Source organism: Bubalus kerabau, chromosome 17, assembly GCF_029407905.1.
Source record: "Bubalus kerabau isolate K-KA32 ecotype Philippines breed swamp buffalo chromosome 17, PCC_UOA_SB_1v2, whole genome shotgun sequence".
Classification (NCBI taxonomy): domain Eukaryota; kingdom Metazoa; phylum Chordata; class Mammalia; order Artiodactyla; family Bovidae; genus Bubalus; species Bubalus kerabau.
The window spans coordinates 63,421,952-63,440,975 of NC_073640.1; the positions used below are offsets into that span (position 1 = coordinate 63,421,952).

Genomic DNA, 19,024 nt, shown 5'->3' on the forward strand with positions numbered 1-19,024 from the left:
AGGGCTTTCTTCAACTCTGCAAATCTGATGACATCTAGCAACCCTAAGATGGACTGATATAACACATCGTACCTTAACTATGGACATAATGTGACTTTTCATTTTGATTATATTTTAACTTGATTTAATGACTAGTTTGCTTCATATAAGAAGGTAAATGGGTCTAGATCTGATGGTTTTCAACCTGATGTTTATCAAATATGGGATGAGGTCATATGGCTAAGTCTTGAAAAAGGATGCCTACTATCTAAAGCCCCCATATGCCGGGAACAGATAGAGCCATCACCAGAAGTTAGCCAACAACTTAATTATAATGGCTGGAAACAATTGGGATTTTTGCCTCAAAAAAATATACAATGTAATCATTTCTGTGTTTGTCAATCCCAGTTCAGGTCCTTCTTTTGCCTGGTCAGGCACTGACTGGGACTGGATCCCTCAGTCACGCTGGTTTGCTCCAAACAGGACCTACTGGATATTATCTATGGGTGGCTCTCACCTATGGGTGTGGCTTCACCCTGGCTGGATAGGGAGATGCCTCCTAAGTCTAGCTTTTACTCATGGCTTCATATTTTCAGAGCTTTCAGAGAAGACTGCTAATCTTCCACACCTTAAAACTTGCTAGGCAAAGTCTGTATTTCAGTGGTATGATTATTTGGCTACAATATTCATTCCCTTTCTGGGAACTACAGACATTATACTACGAGTTGATGCTCTGACTAACTTTACTCAACAGGCTTTACAAGATTTTCAAAAAGCTATTTCAGCCCTTAATGCTGAACAAATACAAATTAGAAAGGTGGTTTTACAAAAACAGATTGGCCTTAGATATTCTAAGTGCTGCACAAGGAGGAACTTGTGCCATTATTCAAACCCTATGTTGTACACATATACCAGACATAAACACTAATGTTACTCACTTTACTAAACACATGAACAAGATGATTCAGGCTACAGATACTCCTGAAGCCTCAGTCACCTCAGTCACTGTAGGAAACGTCAACTAGCCCATGGTGGAAAACTATCTTAATAGTAATAATCTCAATTGTTCTGTTTTTACTGTTTGTTCCCCTGCATCTGAAACTGTATAGCTGGATTTGTTTCTAGCCCTCTGAAAGCTTTTAAGTTACAAATGGTTGTTCAGGCTCCTACAAGTGCCACAGCCTCCTCCAACTATTACTTGGGGCCCCTGGATCAGAGACCCTCAATATGAGAATTAGGAAAATAAGTTGCCTCAACAATTTAGGCACAATGCCCCTCAACAGCAGGAAGTAGTTACGTTATGAAAACAACACCCCTTTCTCTTGGCAACATAATGCTCCTAAAATAAAAGAGGGGGATGAGAGAGTCAATTCCTAGGTAGATTGATAAGAAATCTGGGGTCCCCAAGGAGGAAAGAGGGGTCTGGAGCTCTTGAGGAGGAAATAGGGGTCTGGGGTTCTCAAGGAGGAGAAAAGGACGAACTTTTTTTTTCTACATTCCTTAGTCTTAGTCACATAAAAGGATTTTTCTTTAAGCTCAGAGCTGGTCACACAACAAAGCAACTCAGCTTAAACTCTGTACTAAGGATTATATAACAACAATGTATCCTGCTTGAGGATATGTCTCTCCTTCTTGAGAACCTTCTGGCCAATCCTGTCATCTTAAAATGTAAATTCTGGGCAAGGGTCTGGTAAGACCTTTACAACCTTGAGACATTCTTTGACTTACTGTAATAACCAACTGAAAAAGCATATAGCTCCCTTGCTAAGACAAGCGGGGGGTGGGGGGGGCATTCTCCGTCTCCCTTCTGATGTCTATGTCTGAAGCTTTCTCTGTCCCATGTCATACTTTAGTAAAACTCTGCTACACAAAAGCTCTTGAGTGATCAAACCTGGTCCCTGGTCCCAAAGCTATATCTTCCTCTTCAGAGATCATGAATCTGACATCGTTCACCTCTATGTACCATAAGAAGAGGTTTCCAACCACTATTAATGTTGTGCTTTCCTCTCTGCCCTGATATCTCACCTCTGTTCACACTTTTGATACATTCCCGTCCGTTTGGGGTTTTTGTTTTGTTTTGTTTGCTATTTTCATACCACTCATCACAGTACTAGGCTCTTTCTCTTGCTCCAATATGGAGATGATGTTTAGATCAGAAATAGAAAATCGTGCTTATCAGAACAAAAAAATGTAAAGTGCTATGATTTTTCCAAAATCACAGCTCTTTGTTCAGCTGAGGAGTGAGAACAGTATAGGTGGGTCTGGAAAAATATTCGACAAATTCTTCCACTGCTTTGCCTCCTTCTAAATACACAGGGAAGAATGTAATATATGTATCTAACACCCTTCCAAGAAATACTGAGTCAAAAGTAAAGGACAGAAAACAGAAAATTGGGTATCTTTTAAAGTTTGGCATTCAGTTAATTAAGCTCTGATGCTGGGAGGGATTGGGGGCAGGAGGAGAAGGGGATGACAGAGGATGAGATGGCTGGATGGCATCACTGACTCGATGGACGTGAGTTTGAGTGAACTCCAGGAGTTGGTGATGGACAGGGAGGCCTGGCGTGCTGCAATACAAGGGGTCACAAAGAGTCAGACACTACTGAGCGACTGAACTGAACTGAACTGAAGCTCTGGGAAAACCTCTGATGTAACATTAAATGGGCAGATCATTGGAAGAAAGGGTCATTTTAAATTTGCGATGCCACATCATGTCTGTGTCAACAGGGCTCTAAGATCATGTGAGGAAAATAGGCCTCCCAAGAGACACATAGGGAAAAATGCAAAATACTCAAGAGGAGATCCCAATGTCCAAAGAGGAGCTATCCTCACCCAGGGAGAGCAGGTTCTTCTAGGTCTCCAGCATCATGTCCCTGTACAAGGCCCTCTGAACAGGGTCCAGGCATTCCCACTTCTCCTGAGAGAATTCGATCACCACATCCTTGAAGGTTAACCATCCCTGAAATGAGAATATATTTCACCAATGGATCATGAGAAGAGTTCTTATCTTCATAAAAACTGAAAAGATGATGAGAGAGGTAAGGATTGATTCAGATATGTTCTGAAAGAGTTGTGTTAAGGTATTTGGAGGCCGTCCCTGGTGGCTCAGAAGGTAAAGAATCTGCCTGCAGTACAGGAGACCTGGGTCCAATCCCTGGGTCAGGAAGATCTCCTGGAGAAGGGAATGGCTACCCATTCCAATATTCTTGCCCGGAGAATTTCATGGACAGAGGAACTGGTGGGCTACAGTCCATGAGGTAACAAAGAGTTGAACACAACTAAGCAGAGAGACTAACACACATTGTGTCCTTTAAATTCTTATATATTTTCATAAAAGATTTTTACATCTTCCAATAAATTTGTATTTTTCACTTTGTGAAGAATCCATGAAAAATAGTTAATAACAAAAGTTTGTCTATGCTGAAGTGTCAGATACTATGCTCTACACATTGAGAGATATTCAATACCTAAATGAGTTACACTCTGAGTGGTGGCTTCAGAGATGACAAAGTTCAGCAATGGCTTTAAAGAAAAATCAAAATCATCAATCATGATAATGACAGAAATAGCAATGACTGAAAGTGTTTGAATACTTTAAGTCAAGAAGCTAAGCAATGACACTTACGGCTCAAAGAAATCAAGAAAAGTTTTGAACATCTCCATGAAACTCAAAGTACAACATTCCAAAATTTATAACATGCAGTGAAACATATTAAAAAGCAGAGACATTACTTTGGCAACAAAGGTCCGTCTAGTCAAGGCTATGGTTTTCCAGTGGTCATGTACGGATGTGAGATTTGGACTATAAAGAAAGCTGAGCACCGAAGAATTGGTGCTTTTGAACTGTGGTGTTGGAGAAGACTCTTGAGAGTCCCTTGGACTGCAAGGAGATCCAACCAGTCCATCCTAAAGGAGATCAGTCCTGGGTGTTCATTGCAAGGACTGATGTTGAAGCTGAAACTCCAGTACTTTGGCCAGCTCATGCGAAGAGCTGACTCAATGAAAAGACCCTGATGCTGGGAAAGATTGAGGGCAGGAGGAGATGGGGACAACAGAGGATGAGATGGTTGGATGGCATCACCAACTCGATGGACATGGGTCTGGGTAGACTCTGGGACTTGGTGATGGACAGGGAGGACTGGCATGCTGTGGTTCATGGGGTCACAAAGAGTCAGACACAACTGAGCAACTGAACTGAACTGAGTGAAGCACATAATAAAAGAGAAGTCTACATGGCTAAGAAACTTCTCAGGTAGTTCAGTGGTAAACAACATGCTTGCCAATGCAGGAGACCCAGGAGATTCAGGTTTGATCCCTGGGTTGGGAAGATCCCCTGGAGAAGGAAATGATGACTCACTTAAGTATTCTTTCTTGGGAAATCCAATGAACAGAAGAGCTGGATGGGCTACAGTCCATGGGATGCAAAGAGTCAGACAAGATAGAGCACGCACACACACACATGGCTAAATGGTTACCACAAAAAGGAAAAAGTAGTCCAATCAGGAAACTATTTTCACATCTCAAGGAAGGAGAAAGAGAACAAACTAAATCCAGCTTTGGTGGAACAAAAGAGTTAAATAAGAAAGATTTAGATCCTGCAAACCCACTCCTGGGCATTCATCTGAAGAAAACCATAATTCAAAAAGAAAATGCACCCTAATGTTCACTGCAGCACTATTTACAATAGGCAAGGCATGGAAACAATCTAAATGCCCAGCAACAGAGGAAAGGATAAAGAAGATGTACATATATACAAGAATATCAGTCGTGTCCAACTCTTTGTGATCCCACAGACTATACAGAATACTGGAATGGGTAGCCTTTCCCTTCTCCAGGGGATCTTCCCAACCCAAGGATCAAATCTAGGTCTCCTGCATTGCAGGCAGGTTCTTTACCAACTGAGCTATCAGGGAAGCCCAAATGAAATATTAACTTCTGCATTAAAAAAAAGAAAGAAAGAAAGAATGCCATTTTCAGCTACATGAATTGAATTAGAGATTATCATACTAAGTGAATAAGCCAGACAAAGACAAATTATCACTTATATGTGAAATTAAAAAAAAAGATCCAATTGAACTTACATATGAAACAGAAACAGACCCAGAAACATAGAAAACAAACACAGAAGTGACCAAAGCAGAAGGTAGGAGGGATAAATCAGGATTTGGGATTAATACAGACACACTCCTAGGTATAAAACAGATACCCAACAAGGACCTACTACACAGCACAGTAAACTATACTTCTTAGTTTGTAATAGCCTATAAGGGAAAAGGATGTGTCAAAGAATATGTATAAATAAAACTGAATCACTTTGCTCTATACCCAAAATTAACTGAACATTGTAAATCAACATACTTCAATAAAAAATTTCTAAGTAATAATACCTACAAATTACATATCATAAAATAAACAGGTAAATTTGTAGAAACATACTATCTAGTCCTTAATCATAAAGCAAATAAAAATGTGAACCAAATTATAACTAGAAAGACTGAAGCAGTAATTAAAATCCTCAAACTAAGAAAAACCTAGGATCAGTTGCCATCTGTGAAATTATACTAAACCTTTACAAAAGAAGTACCTCTAATCCTGCCAAAAATATTACAAAGAGTTGAAGATGCAACACTGACAAACTCACTGAATAGAGCCAACATGATTCTGAAACTGACCCAAAAAAGATCAAAGAACTAAAAAGTAAAATCCAATACTCCCTGATGAATATTGATGCAAAATCCTTAATAAAACACCAGCAAACCAACTTCAACACTACATTAAAAAGATCTGAATTCATGACCAAGTGAATTTTATTCATATAAAACAAAGAGGACTCAACAAACAAAAATCAATTTATACATCACTTTAACAGAATAAAGGGAAAAAACAACAGATGACCACCTCAACTGATACAGAAAAAAAGCATCTTACAAAATTCAACAACCTTTAAATATATATATACAAACTAGAAAAGATAAAGTATCTCAAAGTAAAATATACCCTGTATGAAAAGAGCACACCTAACATTGTTCTCCATGGTGAAAGACTGAAAACTTTTCCTCTGAGATCAGGAAGAAGGGAAGGACGTGCACTCTGTACCAATGTTCAGCAAAGGACTGAAACCCCTAACCAGAGCAATTAGACAAGAAAAAGAAATCAAAGCTTCCCAAAGTGAAAACTTAGAAAGTTATCTTCTTTCCTAGAGGACAAGGTCTTTTATGTATAAACTGTAAAGACTCCACACAGACACAAAAAAAATCCCTGCCACATCAAATAACAATTTTAGCAAACTGGCAGGATACAAAAGTTAACATGCAAATCAGTTGCATTTCTATACACAATGAACAATGTCAAAAGAAAATCACATAACAATTTTATTTACTATTATATTAAAAATGGATGAAATATTTAGGAATAATTCACCAAGGAGGTGAACCATATACACTGAAAACTACTTAACCACTTCTGAAAGAAATCTAAAATAAATAGATCTAGTAGTCATGGACTGGAAATCTCAGTACTCCTTTAAATTTCCAAGTTACCCAAAGTGTTCCACAGATTTAATGAATTCATTATGAAAATTACAATAAAAGTGTTTGCATAAATAGAAAAAAACTTGCCAGAAGTCATAGAGAATCTCAAGGGACCACAAACTGCAAAAATACTCTTCAATAAGTAGAAAGATGTTGAGGTCCTTTAATGGACCAGAACCTGGTGGTCCAGAGTTGACCGATAAGAAAGTAAAGGAGAGAGAAAGAGGCTGATATTCCTTGGTTTACACAGAAAGCCAACAAAGTCCCTGACACGGGGCTTGCTCTGTTCATGGAGGCCTCAGGCGCCCTCTCGATGGGCTGAAGGCGCAGCACGCCTTCTTGAGAGGGTCTTAGAAGCCCAGACAGGAAAGTGAATGCAGAGAGCCTCTGCGCTCCAAAGAAATAGCCTGAGAGAGAGAAAGAGAGCAAGTGAGACACAAAGCCAAAGCTCTGATGGAGCAAAGGTGTTTTATTCAACATTGTGTAGGTATTTATACTGTCTTACAAGATAACTATTTTCAGCAGAGATAAAATCAAAACTTACAAGGAAACATGAGGTCATCCATATGAAAGAGAGAGGGTTGTAAATAATCACTTTTACCATATGATTCATAAAAAGGAAGAGGGTACTTATCACTGCATAGAAAAACTAACGAAGGAAATGACTGGATTCCTCAGCCCCCGGAAGAGGTTTGCCTCTCCTCTTAATTCCTGAATCAGGAATTAATAAGGAACATAGAATTCCTGACAGATCCAAAACAGCACACAGGAAGCCTTCTGTTAATAGGAAGAAGAAAGATGAAGGCCACCCTTTTTAAAATTTCAAGCCATATCACAATATAATCGAGATGGTGTAGTACTGGTATAAAAATGGATTTATACACCAAGGGAACAGAAAAGAATGCTCAGAAATAACCATTTGCATATATTTAAAATCTAATGACAAGTATGCTAAGAAAATCCAGTGGAAAAAAGACAGTTGCCATAACAAATGGCGAATCTATGGGTTAAACAATGAAGAGGAAACCTCACCTGCATCAAAAGTAAAAACATCTCTATGCCAAACCACAAAATGAACACAGTGAAAAGACAAAATCTGGAAAATGAAGGCAATGAAAGTGAATTTCCAACTCAGATTTAGATTCATGTCACAGTTTCAAACAGATGATGGAATAGCACACCCTTTATCACTGATACCTGATTCTGAACTTTCCATCCTATTTCCAATCAAGATTTTGAAGTCAGTGCCTCACTCACTTAGCTTCAATTACCTTAGAACAAATTTCCCTTTTTAGGTCTACTTCCAGATTTTACCAGGTACTGTACATGTTAATCGGAGAAGGCAATGGCACCCCACTCCAGTACTCTTGCCTGGAAAATCCCATGGACGGAGGAGCCTGGTAGGCTGCAGTCCATGGGGGTCGCTAAGAGTCGGACAGGACTGAGCGACTTCACTTTCACTTTTCTCTTCATGCATTGGAGAAGGAAATGGCAACCCACTCCAGTGTTCTTGCCTGGAGAATCTCTGGGATGGGGGAGCCTGGTGAGCTGCCGCTATGGGGTCGCACAGAGTTGGACACGACTGAAGCGCCTTAGCAGCAGCAGCAGCAGTGCATGTTAATACCTGACTTCCTTGCACAGTTTCTCAATCCTGATTGACAGAGAGCAGACTGCACATCCAGAAGGACCCGAGGCAATCCCTGCTGCCCAACAGCACTGAGACCCCTTCTCAAACCTGTGGGTGTGAAGCCCTGCCCACAGGATGGTGCCCTCCACACAAGGTGCAGGCCACTGGGTCATGGGGAGACGGAATCTAAGTGGAGACGACAGGCCCTGAGGGAAGTTCCCTGGTGAGTGTGCATGTACAGGTGTCAGGAAGGATACTTCAGAGTCAGAGATGATTAGTAAGTCCAAAGAAAGGATTCAGAAAGGACAGACTGAGAATCAACTGAGAATATGATTTTATCTGAGAAAGATTTTCCTGTTTACTTTCCTTTTTTCCTCCTCTTCCCAGCTTTTTCCTCAGACAATATAAGTTTTTAGAAGTTGATCTTGCAAGTGGAAAACAGGCTGCTTAAGGCTTAGAATCAACATTCCCCCTTCGTTTGCCACAACCACAAAAACAGGAAGACCTCACTATGTGGAACAGTCCTTTGGTGTCCACTGCCTCGGGTGGGATGCTGTTTCTGCCCTCCTATTTGTTCCCTCACACCTGTCCTGCCCCCCTCTGCAACTTGTTTCTCCTCTTGCTGCTTTCCCCACCCCCACCCTTCTAATTGTCCTAAATATCTATACATCTGTCTCTTTCTCCATCTCTGCTCCCTCTCTGCCTTCTTGTCACACCCCTTCTCTCCCCGTTATACTCCCACTCTGGGGCACTCCAGGTGTCTAGGCTTACTTCCTTCTCTTCTCTTCTAGTCAACATCTAGCCCTGTTTCTCTCCTAGGATCACCCCTGTCAGCCCTCCTACCGCAGACGCAGGGCCCCTGTCTCCTTGTCTCCAATTCCTGGAGATCCAACGCCTTTGTCCATTTCTCTTTCACCCACCCGCTACTTTAAGGGAGGGCTAAATCTATTTCATTTTACCATCCCTTTGCAAGTGCCTCAGCCACCCTGGGCCACTCCGTCGGTTCTCTCATTGTTTTCCACTTCTGAGTTTGCCTTTCCCTCTCAGTCACTGCTTCTTCTGATCCCCCTCGCCCACGTATCTACAGAAATGATGAGTAAATGAAACGCCCGCCTATCAAAAGAGCACATTTGCCAACGAGACGGACTCGTGACGGAAAAACACTGGGTGTCACACGTCCAGCCCAGGGGTGAGGAAAAGGGACTGACCAGGAAGGGAGGCCTGCGGGACAGAACGATTGGCCTGAGGAGACGCGAGGGCAGAGGGTGGGAGCAAGGGGGTCTCGGGGGCCGGCCGGGCTCTCCAGAATCCCAGGACCGGGGAGAGGACGCGGCTTCTCCGGAAACCGGGCTGTCGACCGAACCAGCGGGACCCTGAAGATGGGCGTGGCGAGAGCCAGTTGGACGGCTAAGCGCGCAGCACACGTTTACACTAAAAGAAAAAAACTCAAGGGCCGCCTGACGACCTACTCTCTCGGCCTTCCGCTTCCGCAGGAAACAGCGCACGCGCGGAAAACGAGGCGGAGCTTCGGGGGCGGGGGCTGGGCGGATCGCTGCAGGCAAGGGGCGGGGCGGGGCGAGGAGCGTCCAGGTGTACAGAGCGAGAGCAAGGCGGGGCAAGGGGCAGGGAGGTGCTTAACAGTCCTGTGAAAGTGAAGTAGCTCAGTCGTGTCCGACTCTGCGATCGCACGGACTGTAGCCTACTAGGCTCCTCCCTCCATGGGATTCTCCAGACAAGAATACTGGAGTGGGTTGGCACTTCCTTCTCCAGGGGATCTTACCGACCCAGGGATCGAATCCTGGTCTCCAGCATTGCAGGCAGACGCTTTAACCTCTGAGCCACCAGGGGAGCCCCGTAACAATCCTGTGATACCTCGTAAATTACAGCCTGTTTTTTCTAATCTGTTGCCTTTATAATCTATATAGATAGCATATTCTTCTATAATTACAATATGGAAATGTTTATGAACAAAATACACTTTTTGTCATATGTTGAGGAAAGAACGGTGGTAGTAGTGAAAGTCGCTCAGTCGTGTCCGGCTCTGCGACCCCATGGTCTGTACAGTCCATGGAATTCTCCAGACCATAATTCTGGAGTGGGTAGTCTTTCCCTTCTGCGTGGGATCTTCCCAAGCCAGGGATCTAACCCAGGTCTCCCGCATTGCAGGCGGATTCTTTACCACCTGAGCCACAAGGGAAGCCTCTGTTAGTTAGTAACATTCATCCAGTGTTTTAGCAACAACATCTAAGCAGCCAGGGTATGGCCAGTGTTTGGGGACAGATTTAAAAATCTGCAATCTGTGCATACCTTTGATTTCTTCTTTTAGAGCCTGTTGGCTGCTGGACAGTTCTCTTCTCCTTAAATTCTTCCCATTTAATTTGAATTTTATACATCCCCCCATAGCCTGCTGGAAATTTTGAGGATTTGGGTCACTTTGCGCTCCCCCTCCGGATGCGAGGAAAACATGCACTGAGCGCAGTGGAGAAGAGGAAGCTGCCGGGTTCCGCGGACCAGAGGCAAGGCTGCGGCGGGGCTCCACGTCGCCATGCCCGCAGAGGCGGCCGGCCTTCCCAGGTCGCTGTGTCACCCCGTTACACTTGTAAGGCAAAAGCTTATAACTTTGTAGACCAGTATGTTGGAAACTAGGATCTTTCCTCCTAACAAGTAGAAAAGTTTCAATAAAGATTTTATTTTCCTTTTTAACATTTTTTGAAATGACGAAAGTACAACACATTTACATGAGGCTTTGAAAATAGTTAGAGACAGTTCCACTATATATTACAATTTTTTAAGTAGACAAATTAAGATTTTTAGTTGGAATCTCAATATTAAACTCTCAAAAATTAATAGAATGGACAGGAAAGTAGGATATAGTAGACCTGAAAAGAATTGTGAACCAATTATACAATTTTCACACAACAGCAGGATACAAATTTTATTCAACTTCCCATAGACTATTAACCAGGAGACACTGGAACATGACGTAAAACAAGGTGCAAAAGTTTCATGGTCCAAATAGAGTGTTGAAATCATACAGGGCCTGTTCTCTTATTACTGTGAAACTATGTGAGAAATCAAAACCAAAAGGTATTTGAAAATAACCCACATATTTTCAAGTGCAATAAATAAATAAATGTTTTTGTCAGCAGGTTCTTGCCTGTCCTGCTCCTGGCAATTCAGGGATTGGGAACCTCGGTCTCCAAACAGTTCCCGTAGGGCGGTAATTGGATGCAGAACCTTTCCTCCCATTAGAATAATTTAAGCATCTTAAGAAAACAAGATATTTTTCTGGATTTCTCTCTGTACTGCAAACTAAAATAAGAAATACAAAACTATCCCTGGGGAAAACGTGCCATTTTACAGTGACATCCTGTATAACAACTTTTCCTGTTTGTTCCTCATTCAGCTGGAAGGCCAAACTCCACATGGCTCAGTTCCAGAGACACAAGGTCAAAACCTACAGTCTGAGACTGGAGGATTAAGGTATGTGATAACTTACATCAGTACCTTTTTTTTTTCATTTTGAAATTGACAAAGTTTACTAACCATTGCTTTAAAAAAAGCAATTTTCATTGATCAGTTGCTAAGTTGAATCTGACTCTTTCCAACTCCATGAACTGCAGCACACCAGGCTTCCCTGTCCTTCACTATCTCCCAGGGTTTTATCAAACTTGTGTTCATTGAGTGGGTAATGCCATCCAACCATCTCATCCTCTGTCGCCCTCTTCTCCTGCCTGCATCCTTCTCCTTCCCAGCATCAGGGTCTTTTCCATTGAGTCTGCTCTTTGCATCATGTGGCCAAAAAGAGCAATACATCTTTAAAAATTGATGAAAACCGCATTGTTCCTTTAGTTCACATTCTAAGCTTCTACTGCTCTCCACACAACAGGCCAATATTGAGAGACAAGTTGCTGGGGCAGGAATAACGACTTTATTCAGAAAGTCAGCAAACCGAAAATATGGTCGACTTGTACCCCCAAAACCATCTTATCCGAGTTAGAACTAAGTCCCCTTTTTTATACTTCCTGACCTGCATACAGGTTTCTCAAAACGCAGGTCAGGTGGTCTGGTATTCCCATCTCTTTCAGAATTTTCCACAGTTTATTCTGATCCACACAGTCAAAAGCTTTGGCATAGTTAATAAAGCAGAAATAGATGTTTTTCTGGAACTCTCTTGCTTTTTTGATGATCCAGCGGATATTGGCAATTTGATCTCTGGTTCCTCTGCCTTTTCTAAAACCAGCTTGTACATCTGGAAGTTCATGGTTCACATATTGCTGAAGCCTGGCTTGGAGAATTTTGAGTATTACTTTGCTAGTGTGTGAGATGAGTACAATTGTGCAGTAGTTTGAGCATTCTGTGGCAGTGCCTTTCTTTGGGATTGGAATGAAAACTGACCTTTTCCAGTCCTGTGGCCACTGCTGAGTTTTCCAAATTTGCTGGCATATTGAGTGCAGCACTTTCACAGGATCATCTTTCAGGATTTGCAGATGAATGGAAGGCCATAAAAGGTCATTGTATACGGTCACTCCTCAACCCCTTCCCCCCACACAATATCACTAATCTTATTACTGTTTAAGTTATTCATGTGCTGGGGTAGAACAAATTTAAGATGACATAATGTATTTAAGGGGACTTCGCTGGTGGCTTAGACGGTAAAGCGTCTGTCTACAATGCAGGAGACCAGGGTTCGATCCCTGGGTCGGGAAGATCCTCTGGAGAAGGAAATGGCAATCCACTCTAGTACTATTGTCTGGAAAATCCCATGGACAGAAGACCTTGGTAGGCTACAGTCCATGGGGTCGCAAAGAGTCAGACACGACTGAGCGACTTCACTTTCACTTTCAATGTATTTAAGATATAATTTCAACTGTTAAAAAGTACAAAGCTTATTTATGAGATGATGTTTTGTAATAAAACCATGGAGTTGCATATCCATGCACACATGCGTGCACATGTAAATACACAATTGACTGAAATGAAGAGTTGCCTCTTGACACATTTTTAAATCATTTTCTCATTATCACTTTTAGTCATATGTATTTCAGCATCTTTGGGGCCATGAAAATGAATCAACTGTACTTAAGTTTGTCAATATTACATTTTTTTTAAAGCTTGTTTCTTTATTTAGGTTGTGCTGGTCTTTGTTACTTTGTGTGGCTTTTTCTAGTTGCACTGAGCGAGAGATACTATGTAGTTGTGGTGAGTGGGCTTCTCACTACAGTGGCATCTCTTGTTACAGAGAACAGGTTGCAGGTGGACTGCAGGTGCAAGGCTTCTGTAGTTGCAACACATGGGGTCTGCAGTTTTGGCTCACAGGCTCTCAAGCATGAGCTCAGTAGTTGTGGTGGATGGGCTTAGTGACTCCTGGGCATGCAGAATCTTCTCGGACCAGGGAGATCAAACCCATATTCCCTGCATTGGCAGGCACATTCTTATCCACTGTACCAACAGGGAAGTCTCAACTCTAATACTATTAGTTTTAAAAAAAAAAAAAGTAGTATACATATAAAAGACATGTATAGAATTCTTCGAGTCCAATCTCTATAAAATACCTATATTCCAAAATAATATCTCTCCTGGTGCAATGGTAAAGAATCCACCTGCAAATGCGGAAGACACGGGTTCTGCTCCAGGATAATGCCACATGCCTCGGGGCAACTAAGACCAAGTGACACAACTACTGAGCCTGTGCTGTAACGCCCAAGAGCCCAAACTACTAGGCTCATGTGCTGAAACTACTGAAGCCCAAGCATCATACAGCCCATGCTCTGCAACAAGACACCACAAGAATCCCATGCAACACGACTAGAGAACAGCCCCCACTGCTGGCAACTAGAGAAAAGACCAAGCAGCGACAAAGACCCAGCACACCTAAATAAATAATTTTTCTAAAAAAATAATGATTTTATCCTTAGTTAATTTTAGGTATGTCTGTTCAGTTCAGTTCAGTCGCTCAGTCATGTCCGACTCTTTGCGACCCCATGAATTGCAGCACATCAGGCTTCCCTGTCCATCACCAACTCCCAGAGTTCACCTAAACTCTTGTCCATCGAGTTGGTGATGCCATCCAGCCATCTCATCCTCTGTTGTCCCCTTCTCTTTCTGCCCCCAATCTCTCCCAGCATCAGAGTCTTTTCCAATGAGTCAACTCTTCGCATGAGGTGGCCAAAGTATTGCAGTTTCAGCTTTAGCATCAGTCCTTCCAAAGAACACCCAGGACTGATCTCCTTTAGAATGGACTGGTTGGATCTCCTTGCAGTCCAAGGAACTCTCACGAGTCTTCTCCAACACCACAGTTCAAAAGCATCAATTCTTCGGCTCTCAGCTTTCTTCACAGTCCAACTTTCACATCCATACATGACATACACTGGCAAAACCATAGCCTTGACTAGATGGACCTTTGTTGGCAAAGTAACATCTCTGCCTTTTAATATATCTCTTTGTGACCCCATGGACTGTAGCCCGACTAGGCTCCTCTGTCCATGTGGATTTCCCAGGCAAGAACACTGGAGTGGGTTGCCATTTTCTACTCCAGGGGATCTTCCCGACCCAGGGATCAAACCCAGGTCTTACGCATTGCAGGCAGACGCTTTACCGTTTGAGCCACCAGGGAAGTTCCAATATGCTATCTAGGTTGGACATAACTTTCCTTCCAAGGAGTAAGTGTCTTTTAATTTCATGGCTGCAATCACCATCTGCAGTGATTTTGGAGCCCAAAAAATAAAGTCTGACACTGTTTCCACTGTTTCCCCATCTATTTCCCATGAAGTGATGGGACCGGATGTCACGATCTTGGATTTCTCAATGTTGAGCTTTAAGCCAACTTTTTCACTCTCTTTCACTTTCAGCAAGAGGCTTTTTAGATCCTCTTCACTTTCTGCCATAAGGGTACTGTCATCTGCATATCTGAGGTTATTGATATTTCTCCCGGCAGTCTTGATTCCAGCTTGTGCTTCTTCCGGCTCAGCATTTCTCATGATGTACTCTGCATATAAGTTAAATAAGCATGGTGACAATATACAGCCTTGACGGACTCCTTTTCCTCTTTGGAGCCAGTCTGCTGTTCCATGTCCAGTTCTAACTGTTGCTTCCTGATCTGCACATATATTTCTCAAGAGGCAGGTCAGGTGGTCTGGTATTCCCATCTCTTTCAGAATTCTCCAGTTTATTGTGATCCACACAGTCAAAGGCTTTGGCATAGTCAATAAAGCAGAAATAGATGTTTTTCTGGAACTCTCTTGCTTTTTCGATGATCAGGTGGATGTTGGCAATTTGATCTCTGGTTCTTTTGCCTTTTCTAAAACCAGCTTGAACATCTGGAAGTTCACGGTTCACATACTGCTGAAGCCTGGCTTGGAGAATTTTGAGCATTACTTTACTAGCGTGTGAGATGCGTGCAATTGTGTGGTAGTTTGAGCATTCTTTGGTAGTGCCTTTCTTTGGGATTGGAATGAAAACTGACCTTTTCAGTCCTGTGGCCACTGCTGAGTTTTCCAAATTTGCTGGCATATTGAGTGCAACACTTTCACAGCATCGTCTTCCAGGATTTGAAATAGTTCAACTGGAATTCCATCACCTCCACTAGCTTTGTTCGTAGTGATGCTTTCTAAGGCCCACTTGACTTCATATTCCAGGATGTCTGGGCTCTAGGTGAGTGATCACACCATCGTGATTATCTTTGTCATGAAGATCTTTTTTGTGCAGTTCTTCTGTGTATTCTTGCCATCTCTTCTTAATATCTTCTGCTTCTGTTAGGTCCATACCATTTCTGTCCTTTATTGAGCCCACCTTTACATGAAATGTTCCCTTTTTGTCTCTGATTTTCTTGAAGAGATCTCTAGTCTTTCCCATTCTGTTGTTTTCCTCTATTTCTTTGCATTGATCGCTGAGGAAGGCTTTCTTATCTCTCCTTGCTATTCTTTGTAACTCTGCATTCAGATGCTTATATTTTTCCTTATGTAGTTATTAGCAAAAACCAAAGTTTATTTGGTAATTCCACAATAAAACAATCAACCAAGGTTAGTAAAGTTGGGGACTTCCCTGGCAGTCCCATGGTTAAGACCTCGCACTTCCATTTCAGGAGTTTCTGGTTCAATCTATACTCAGGGAACTAAGATTCTGCGAGCTGCAGCATGTGACAAAGAAGACAAAAAAATATTAGTAAACTTGGATTTCATAGTGAAAAATAGATGATGGAATGAAAAGCCCCCTAGCCCTGAGGTCTCTTTCTGAACTTTCCATTCCATTCCCAGACACCAAGATTTTCAAGGAGGTCCTCATTTTGTTTTAAATGTACTAAAAATAGCCGGGACTGATTTCCCCCTATTGGCCTCTTTTCCAGATTTTACCATGTATGTTGAGTGTTAATACCTGATGTCCACGTGCAGCTTCTTTACCCTGGTTGACACAGAGCAGACAACGCATCCAGATGGGCCCAAAGCAATCCCTGCTGCCCAACAGCACTGAGACCCTATCTCTAACCCATGGGTGAGAAGCCCTGTCCAGGACGGTGCCCAAGGGGAGCCTCCTCACAAGGGCCAGGTCACTGGGTCGTGGGGAAATGGGATCTAAGTGAGGACAACAGACCCTGAGGGAAGGCCCCGTGTAAGTGAGCACATACAGGAGTCAGACAGGATACTTCAGAGTCAGACGCAATTAGCAAGTCCAGGTAAGGGCATTTCAGGAAGGACAGACTGAGAATCAACTGAGTATATGACCTTACTGAGAAAGAGCCATTCCTGACTCTTTTTCTCCCCTCTTCCATGTTTCTTCTCAGGCATCCTGCAGAGGTTGATACTGAAAGTTGAAAACATGCTGTTTAATGCCTACAATCAACATTCCCCCCTCCTGACCCCCAACCACACACAGAGTGAAGCCCTCACCACGAGGAACAGACAGTCCCCTGTGGCCACTGTCTCAGGAGGGACACAGGACCGGCAACTCCTGCACAGAGACCAACACGGGACCTTTCCCACACTTTCTTTCAGATCACACTCCCCTACTGGTGAGGCCTCATGCACACAGCAGCAGGGGGCACCTCAGCTGACCCAACAATCCCCTTCAGGTCACAGAGCAAGCCCTGGTCCATCCCCACTTAGAGCAGAGTGTCCTTCTCATCTCTGGGGCTGAGCTCAGTCTCAGAAGTGGAGGCTAAGAGCCTTGGTGCTCAATGCAGGATCCCGATCAGATTTGCTGCACTGTGAACATACCTAGGACTAGGACCCACACAAGTATCTGAGGATGTCTGATAGGGCAGGGGGTACCATATATGGTTTTGCAAAATGCTTCATGGATCTCATGGGAAACATGGGTTGAACACCACTAAAGGTGGCAAACCCAGCCCACCTCCGACTTTCTTCTTTTCCAGCCTTACTGAGATAGAACTAATGAAATGGATATGCGTATACTTATCATGCATGATGTGACCATTTGACAGATGTATACACTGTGAAATATTTATCACAATCCAGTCATCAACACATCCATCAACTCTCAGTTTCCATGTTTTGTATGGTGACAAACTTAAGATTTACTCTACTGGCAAATTTAAAGTATGTAGTAACACAGAAGAATTTACTACAGTTAGAGTGGTGCACATAGCTCCCCAGAACTTACTTATTTTACAACTCAAAGTTCATACATTAACATCTCCCCATCTTCCCCAACTTCCAGATCCAGAAAACCACCATCCTATTGGCTGTTACTGACTTTCACTCTAGTAGATTCTACATGTAAGTGAGATCATACAATAGCTGTCTTTCTCTGCCTTAGTTCACTTAGCATATTGTTCTTTACATTCATCCAGGTTATCCTAAGTGGCAAAAATCTTCATTTTTTTATGGCTCAATAATGTGTCATCTAGTACTCCTTCACTGACTATTCTAAAGCCTTTGACTGTGTGGATCTCAAAACACTGTGGGAATTTATTAGAGATGGGAGTACCAGACCACCTTACCTGTCTCCTGAGGAATTGTATGCAGATCAATAAGCAACAGAACTAGAAATGGAACAACTGGCTGATTTAAAATTAGGAAAGGAGTAGGTTGTCTCTTGGCTTATTTAACTTATATGCAGAATGCATCATGAGAAATGCTGGGCTGGATGAATCAAAAGCTAGAGTCAAGAGTTCTGAGAGAAATATCAACAACCTCAGATATGCAGATGATGCCATCCTAATGGCAGAAAGTGAAGAGGAACTAAAGAGCCCCATGATGACGGTAAAAAGAGGAGAGTGAAAAAGCTGCCTTAAAACTCAACATTCAGAAAACTAAGATCATGGCATCTGATCCCATCAATTCACGGCAAATAGATGGGTAAAAAGTGGAAACAGTGGCAGATTTTATTTTCTTAGGCTCCCAAGTCACTGTAGATGGTGACTGCAGCCTATGACAAACCTAGACAGCAGATTTAAAAGCAGAGACATTACTTTGGTGACAAAGGTATGTGTAATCAGAGCTATGGTTTTTCCAGTAGTCATGTACAGATGTGGGAATTGTACCATAAAGAAGGCTGAGCACCAAAGAATTGATGTTTTTGAATTGTGCTAGAGAAGACTCTTGAAGGCACTTGGACTGCAAGATCAAACCAATCAATCCTAAAGGAAATCAACCTTGAATATTCACTGTAAAGATTGATGCCGAAGCTGAAACTCCAATACTTTGGCCACCTGATGCAAAGAGCTAACTGACTGGAAAAGACCTTGACGCTAGAAAAGATTGAAGGAAAAAGGAAAGGAGACAGAGAGGATGAGATGCTTAGCTAGCATCACTCACTCAATGGACATGAATCTGAGCAAACTCCAGGAGATAATGGAGGACAGAGGAGCCTAGTGTGCTGCAGTCCATGGGGTCACAAAGAGTTAGACACAACTTACCAACTGAATAAC

The 19,024-nt window shown here is 42.5% G+C and overlaps 2 long non-coding RNA genes and 1 pseudogene across 2 annotated transcripts in view; 1 reads left to right on the forward strand and 2 right to left on the reverse strand.

Annotated features, from left to right (window-relative positions):
- Nucleotides 1-9,630, reverse strand: part of LOC129631919 (uncharacterized) — a 22,263-nt gene extending 12,633 nt beyond the window's left edge. The window contains exons 1-2 of the long non-coding RNA XR_008704229.1: nucleotides 9,345-9,630; nucleotides 2,812-2,938 (exon numbers count right to left, since the gene is read on the reverse strand). This is a non-coding gene — a long non-coding RNA (uncharacterized LOC129631919). The remainder of the gene's footprint in view (nucleotides 1-2,811; nucleotides 2,939-9,344) is intronic.
- Nucleotides 1-18,584, forward strand: part of LOC129631921 (uncharacterized) — a 25,813-nt gene extending 7,229 nt beyond the window's left edge. Inside the window, exons 3-4 of the long non-coding RNA XR_008704231.1 lie at nucleotides 11,543-11,619; nucleotides 16,916-18,584. This is a non-coding gene — a long non-coding RNA (uncharacterized LOC129631921). The remainder of the gene's footprint in view (nucleotides 1-11,542; nucleotides 11,620-16,915) is intronic.
- On the reverse strand, nucleotides 10,080-10,735 carry LOC129631916 (bolA-like protein 3; annotated as a pseudogene).
- Nucleotides 18,585-19,024: the final 440 nt, after the last annotated feature.